An 8,323-nucleotide genomic window follows, 5' to 3' on the forward strand; every position below is an offset into this window, starting at 1 on the left:
CCTGTTCAGAAGATTGTCTAATCTTCAGGAGGGAGGATTTTGAGCAGGTTCCCCATCCTTATGACACCATGGTTCCCTGCCCCTATAATTGCCTCTTCTTATACTGTTGGCCAAAATAAAATCTTCCTCCTTTCATGTGCTTCCTCCTTTCAGTTTATTAAATTATCAGAAATTTAATAAAAGCAACATGAACATTAATGTATATTGATTATGGAAGGTAAGAAGTAAAAATAATAGCTCTATAAGAGAAAAACCAAAGTGTTGGCAGAGTGGCATATCTGGGATTGGGGGGTGTGGAGCCTCCCTTATTCTTTGTATTAATGTCGGGCTCTTTGACTTTCCTACTTTCAATCTAAAATTAAGCCCTGGCTGGCTGAGCTTTCTCCATGGTATTTTCTTTTCTTTTGTCATGAATTTATTCTCTCATATATTGCTACCTGATCATAGACCTCTGTCCCTCCTTCCCTCAACTCCTCAACACTTCCCTACCTCCTTCTTCCCCATCAATTCTGCCTCCTTTTGCCTTCAGAAAAGGGCATGACTCTCAGGAATATCAACAAAACTTGGTATATCAAGTTGCAATTAAAATTACATACCTCCCTAAGATTAAGGCTGGACAAGGCAGCTCAGGAAGAGATTAAGAGTCCCAAAAGCCATCAGTAAGCTTCAGAAATAGCCCAGCTCCTTCTGTAACAAGTCCTACAAAGATACCAAGTGACTCAATTAGACCTTAGGTTAGAACCTACAGAGGACTAAGGTTAGACTTCTGCAGGTTCCCTGATTGTGGCTCAGTATCAGCTATCCTCATTGAGTCAAGGTTTCTTGATTCTGTGGGTTTTTTTGTGGTGTCCTTGACACCTCTGACTCCTAGAATCCTACTTCTGCCTGTTTTGTAGGGTTGCCCATGGTTATCTGCATCTGATTCCATCGGTTGCGGTATGAAACATCTCTGATGACAATTGTGTTAGGCACTAATCTATGGGCCATCTGCCATCTAGTTTCTGGTTTTTCCAGCATCATTCTTCATGGTATTTTCAATTTCAATCTGTATGTATCCTTTGTATTTGTAACTTTAATATTTTTCATACCTTATATTCAATGATGGTTCTTAAATGCTTTTACCTCCCTTGTAGTCCACCACTTGCCAGAGGTGATTAAAAAGTAAGGATATAGAGGAAATGGGCTTGTGCCTGATGTAGCTGTCTCCTGAGAGGCTCTGCCAATGCCTGACAAATCCAGAGGGGAATGCTCTCAGTCAGCCATTGGACTGAGCACAGAGTCTCCAGTGGAGGAGCTAGAGAAAGGACCCAAAGAGCAGAGGGGTTTTTCAGTCCCATAAGAGGAACAACAATATGAACCAACAAGTAGCCCCAGAGCTCCCAGGGACTAAACCACCAACCAAAGGGTACACATAGAGAGACCCATGGCTCCAGATGCATATGTAGCAGAGGATGACCTTGTTGGACATCAAAGGGAGGAGAGGCCCTTGCCCCACTATAGGGATATACCAGGACAGGGAAGCAGAAGTGGGTAGGAGAGTGAGCAGGGGGATGAGGGGGTTTTTGGAGGGGAAATGGGGAAAGGGAATAACATTTGAAAGGTAAATAAAGAAAATATCTAAAAGAGAAAAGAAAAGGTTCTTTGGAGCAAATCCCATTTGCTTTGGCTGGTATTGGCAATTCAGTTTACAAATTAGTAGGCAGCAGAAGCTCGATCCATTCCCAAACACTTCCTGGATACAATAGCAGTCCAGTAGCATGGGGTTAGTAACAATAATGATGTGACCTAGTAGAGACAACCAGATCTTAGCCTCTACTCGAGTTAGCAGGAGGGACCCGGAGGGCCTCTCTCAATGAAACAAAGATCAGTGGAGACAGGAGATCCACAAGCCTTGCATAGCTAGCTGTACCAGCAATCCAAGCTCTGTCTTTGTCATTTCATGGAGTCCTATTTATACCATACACACATCATAAGTCCTTAGGTCTTAGCCCAGCACTGCTTGCCTCAGCATGTGAATCCAATCATCCTGAGTCCATGGAGGCTGCAAAAAACTGCAGCATACCACCAGAAGCTTTTTGGTATGTTTCTCCCTATGGAGTCCCAACAAATACTGCTCAATTATGCAATGTAAGGTGGACCAATACATGAATGTTGTTAGCATGTATCCTTCATCACATGTTCTTTCACTTACTTGCTTTAGCAGAGCATCCTCTCTCCTGTATCTACTTAAATGAGACATTCCTTCAGGAATCTGCCTTAGCCCCTGACACCTGTGACCACTTTAAAAAACATTCCTTCATGTTTGCCCCAGCAAAACACCATCCAACTTGCTTTCCAAAGAGCCCTAAGTTTTCACTTCATGGATTACATTGGGCTTCCTACGCATTATTTCTACTTTAAATTTAGTGTATTTAGTAACTTTAATTTCTTTTCAAACCTCAGTGTTTCTTTCCAACATATCAAAACATTTTGATCAGGATGTGGAGCTGGTCATTAGCCCTGCTGACATCGGATGCCACTGTCATTGATCTTGATTACCCTCCAGAACTGCCTGGGATCTTTCATCACATGTCCTACTAAGAAGACCCTACTCCTGAAGACACCACATGCTTGAGTCATGCTTAGAGAAATAGAAATTCCCTCCTTATTTCTGGTTTTCATGGTGCTAAGGTGCTATTTATGCTTCTGAAAGAGAAATGAAATCCTTAACCCAACTCTCTCTGAATCTTACCAGCTGAGATTATTACCAGATAATAACCTATCTGATGAGGTATGTTCCCTGTTCATTAGCATAGTGAATATCAAGAAATTGATAATGAGGTTCTTAGTCAGACTTCCTTGAGTAACCTCTGGTTGAAGCAAAATCTTAGAATAAATTGCCAAATACATTACTGTAACACCCTTAGGATGTGCAGCAGAAGACTGAATAATATATAACAAGTGGGGAAAATATTGCTATTTTTTTGTGTCTGAGTTTTCCTTCTACTAAAAAGAATATTTAAGGCAATTGACATTTGAAACATTGTCCAGTTTTAGAGTTCTATATGAGTTTATTAAAATTATCTGTTTTGTGACAATCTTTAGGCCACTTTCCTTGAATGAATGAGGAATTTTATTAGAGCTAATGGCATTAAATTTATTTTTAATTTCAGTATGGTTTATTCTATTATGTTTATGAAATCACTTCTTGGGGGCTCAGTTGTTTCTAAAGACACAAACAATCTTTCTTGGGAGAGCATCAATAGTAGCAAAGATGATGAGCTCAAAAATAAACAAATAAGAAAAAACAAAGAAAAGAAAACAAAAAAGAAAAGAAAGATATTTGGTAAAAGAATTTTTTTAATTAAGTAGACTTCCATTACATAATGTTCAAGTACTGATGAATTAAGTTTAAGGGAGTATTTAACCTCTGCTACTTTATTTTTTAATTATTAATCAGGATTATGAAGGGACAACTAACTTTAAAGAAAATATTAGACCAAACTAAACCACAGTTCACACAATTAAATTAAAAGATGATTTTCAATACATTTCACTATTGAAGGGATACTTTTACTTGTCCCCAATAATTGTTTTATAATTAGAATATGCGTGCGTATATAAACAAAATTCATACATACAACGAACGTAGATCACTTGAGGTATGACATCATTACAGGAGTTACTAAGATAAGAATTAGATAATATAACTGTAGTTCTGATTTGATGATGCCTCATTTGTTTTGCTGTTGAAATGATTATCTTGATTATATTAGGGTCTATTTTTAATGGGATAATTTGTATTTGGTAAAATAATAGAAAATTATATAAAATAAGTGTCCATATTTATAAAATATATTAGTTTTAAATAGATGCTGAAATATTACAGATAATGTCCTAAAGCTAATTTTTCTTATTATTTTAAGTTGGAGATATGGTCTTTCCATCTTGACCAATGGATCTCAAATTCCTGGACTCAAGCAATATTATGTCAGTCTCAATATATATGATTGTAGAAATATACAACTGCAATAGACACTTCCTCAAGGTCAGTGTTATCAGGAGTAATTCTTCAGTGTGCCCTAATACCACCATATAATTGTATACATTGTATCATATCTTGAATCAACTTGTTATTCATTATTAACTTATTCCTTACTGTAAATGGCAGTAATAAAGAGTATATGTGAAGTGAAAGTAATAATATACAAAGGCCAGTATATTACATTAGAGTAATATCACTTAACAAGTTACTAATTATTTATGGTCTATATATTTTGTTTTGTATTTTCCTTTCTTTTTTTCTTTTATCACGTCACTGCAAAAATACAACTTTGGGGAATGAAATAAGACCATAATAACACATATTCAAAAAACAATGGGAGCACATTGCTTTGTGAGGCTATTGAGATGGCTCAGTGGAAAATAACATGTTCCCTCAAGCATGATGACCAATGATCTAGTCTCCAGGAACCACATGGTAGAAGTTGTGAACCAATCCCACAAGTTTTCTTCTAATCTCCACAAAGTCAATTATAAATGCCCCCTGACACACACATGCACACACACATTGTACATGTTTACAATGATTTATTTTTAGTAGCCCCATATTTCAATTATAGAATAAGGTAATTATCATCTAAATAAATAAGTTTCAAACCTGCTCTAAAAATGCTATGATGAAAAACTAAATCATACCACAGTGCTCAGTCTACAAAAAAAGCAACAAGACAAAATCCAATACAAACAAAACAAAACAAAACAAAAAACTAACTCTAAAGATGAAACAGAAATGGAAGCAAACTAAAGACAAAAAAACCCCATATACTCAAAAGTATGCTTATATATAATAAATATACATAATGGATTCCGTTCATATATAACAAATATTTTTGTATAGTAAGAACATATTTAAAGTAACTTTAATGTATTACCTGATTTAATTCTACTTGAGGAGATATAATGTGTCCAGGTTCCTGGGCTGGTATTGGGTATGAATAAGGAAACCTGTCTTATACAAGCTAATTTTCACCCAAAGAAGATAGACAGTAAATTGGAGATTAATAACCATTGTACTAAATTATATGATTAAATTGGGCATTTAATTAGTTCAGAGAGGTCTTGTGGGATAGAAGTGTTAAATTGCTCAGTTTAGCTCTTTCATTTGGTTTAAAATCTTCACTATTTATTCATAAGAGCCCATATGAAAGTAATAAAGCTTCTGTTCATTTTTATTATTGAGCTTTTGAGGTAACTGATTCTTGGGAATTCTTAAGAGCTGGTGGTTTGGAATACACCAAACATTAAGTCCTCTCATGTTCACATTGCTAATTGTAATGCATCACCTGGTTCATCTCAGAAAAGTCACAAAAACCCTTTTATTAACAACTCAGTCCTTTAACTACGAAGAAAGAGTGATACCAACTATAAAATGTACCCAGAAACACATGAATACTACTATGTAGCCTGGTTGTATTCAATTTTATCATTTGTCAATCTGGACTGCAGTGACTGTTCTACTGTAATCTTAAGTGCATCCCACATATTTGTCAGGACAGGGGAGCAAGTGTACAAAAGCGCTATTTGAATTTCTCTTTTCTTTCAGTGCTTTGAAGAGTATGGCTTAAAATCTGTGAAATAAAATTAACTTCAGCTAGCATTTTCATTGGCTTATACAATATAATGAGTCCATTTAAAAGTCCAGAATGAGTCTTTACAAACATATGCTTACTCATATATTCAACTTAACCAAACAAACTCAGTTTTAGTAGATTTAAAGTCATTTTTAAAAGTGCAGTTTTGCCTTTGAGTACTAATAAAATGGTCAGTTCTTTGTACTGGATATATCTACATACTCTGTGTGTTCAATAAACAAGTATTATTTTGGGCCTTTGAGAAGATTTTTAATGTGTTTTAAAGCATTTAAATGTCTGAGACACTCAAGTGAGAGAAAGTAACATGTGTTTGATATTTGGAGTTTTCAGCATTCATTAAGCTCATTAGCAGTAATTCCTAGATGTTTGCAAATGTGCTATCAAATTTATAAAATCACATATCTCTGGACATATCAAAAAGATCTTTCAAAAAGAGCTTTCACTGTGTTAAATGAGCTTGTTGAAGCTAAACAGCTGCTGCAAACAGCTTTGAACCAGAAAAATTAGACATTTAAATGTTCATTAATCACTAACAGAAGGGAAATGCATTGTATATAATAAAAGTTATTGAGAAATCAGGTTTACCAACAATGACAAAAAGATGAAGGTTTACAAAATTTCTCAGTTCTTGTCAATGTGAAGAACTCCATAGCAATCATCAACAATAAAGCATGCGAAAATGATATTCTCATGAGAGAGTATGTGATACAGTCATGTCAATGTCTCCATCTAGAGGAAAGGGCATATTATTTCTATTAATACTGATATCAGTCTTTTTCAGACAATGCTACATAGGGCAATAGGTCAAGATTAGTTGGTAAAGGTCAAAGCAATATCCAGTATTCATGAATTTTAAGAAATGAACAGTTCTTATACAATTGGGCAATGATTTGATGAAAATGGCATGATAAATGTGCTAAGTAAAGGCAAGTTCCTAGGACTAAAACTGGTGTTCTATCAGCAAGTCCTTTGTAGAAAAAGATAAGGTAGATTTCTGGGTACTTTATCAGGATTGCAAATGGTTATGCCGCATACCACAATGAAAAACATGGAATATGTACTCTGGCATACCTTTAGTCTATGCTTGATGCATCCCATCCTGATGGGAAGAAGAAAGCATTTGAATACCCTATATCCATGCTTTATACTAGTATCTAAAACCATTGAGGTATACATGATGTTACAGCAAGTAGAAAGGATAGCATTCCATTGCTTTACTCTCTCAAGCTGACTATGTTTTGTTCACAAATCATAAAACATGAGATAATTCACAACAAAATGAATGCAGCAAACACTCCCAATACCTACATCCAAAAATTGAAGGTAAGCATTCAGCACTGGATATCACTTTGAAAATAGGAAAATTGAAAGAGTTTGAAATAATCTTCTATACTACTTTAAAACCGAGCGCTATGTATTGGCCTAGTCCATGCATTGTCAGGGTTGCTCGCCACGTGATGCTTTTGGTAACTTTGCATTTGAACAATGTCATTAGCCACAGTGAGGAACTGTATAGTTGTGCATGACACCCTATCTCTCTACTAAGGGTGCTTTGATTTTGTTTCAGAATTGAATGTCTTATGATAGATGCATAATAGGTGATAACTCTTCAATTTTCTTATGTTGTTATTGCTAATATATGGATTCAATGACCATCAAGCTGGGTCCAAAGACTACAACCAGAGACAGTAACAAAGGAATCCATTGGGATAGTCAGATCCTGAACTACTACTCATTCTGAGTACATCTCATATTAAATTTTACCTGTTTTACATAAAATATAAATTAGGAATGTGTCAGTGATGGAGATACACATTAACATTCCCCTGAGAGCTTAAAAGTGATATTCTTTTGAATACATTCTTAATAAAGGCAAATTTTCTTAAACAATATCATTTTCTCAGAATTAATATTTTTCATAGAACTCACTAGTCAAGTAAATAACAGAAACAGTAAATGGCAGAATAAGAGCATCTTTTAAATGAAATGAGTTTGTGTGAATTTGAGGTTTGGTTAATTTCATCTTAATTAAAATCCTCTGCATAATCATCATAATATTCTGACTTTACACCAAATGTAGGACATAAATGTAGGACCAAGAGCTGACAATGAAGAATGGTAGAGGACAGGTACATCCAAGCTAAAATGGTACAGAATTTTTTCTATTTCCACCACTGTGTTCTGCTAATATCAGTCTTCTGAAACTGGATATAACTCAACAATAAAAAACACATACTTCTCTTTCAGAGCATATGATTTAAGTTCAAAACATATATCTGGAACGATTCACAATTGTAAATGCAATTTTTATTTTCTCGGATGATGAGATGAGATCAGAGCAGAACCCAAGCTTTGCAGAGATTGGGCTGAGCCCACAGTATTTCTTTCTTGTTCTAACTATTCTTAGACCAAGGCCTGGAATCATCTAACCTCCTTACAAACTAATATTTCAATGTGACTGACTCAAACTAGATTCCAACTGCATTGCTCTTCTTGGAAAAACTGCCTCTTAATTCCACAAACAAATCTGAATTCAACCCACTGTTTGCACTCTTTCACCTGTATAATAGCACATCATCTATGTATAGCAATACTGTCTCCTTTTCTAACATGGATCCTCTTAATTCATCTTAGTTGACTTATTGCTCTAGCTAGAACTTCAAACAACGTATTCAATCGATATGGAAGTA

The sequence above is a fragment of the Apodemus sylvaticus genome, chromosome 9, assembly GCF_947179515.1.
Source record: "Apodemus sylvaticus chromosome 9, mApoSyl1.1, whole genome shotgun sequence".
NCBI classification, from domain to species: Eukaryota; Metazoa; Chordata; class Mammalia; order Rodentia; family Muridae; genus Apodemus; species Apodemus sylvaticus.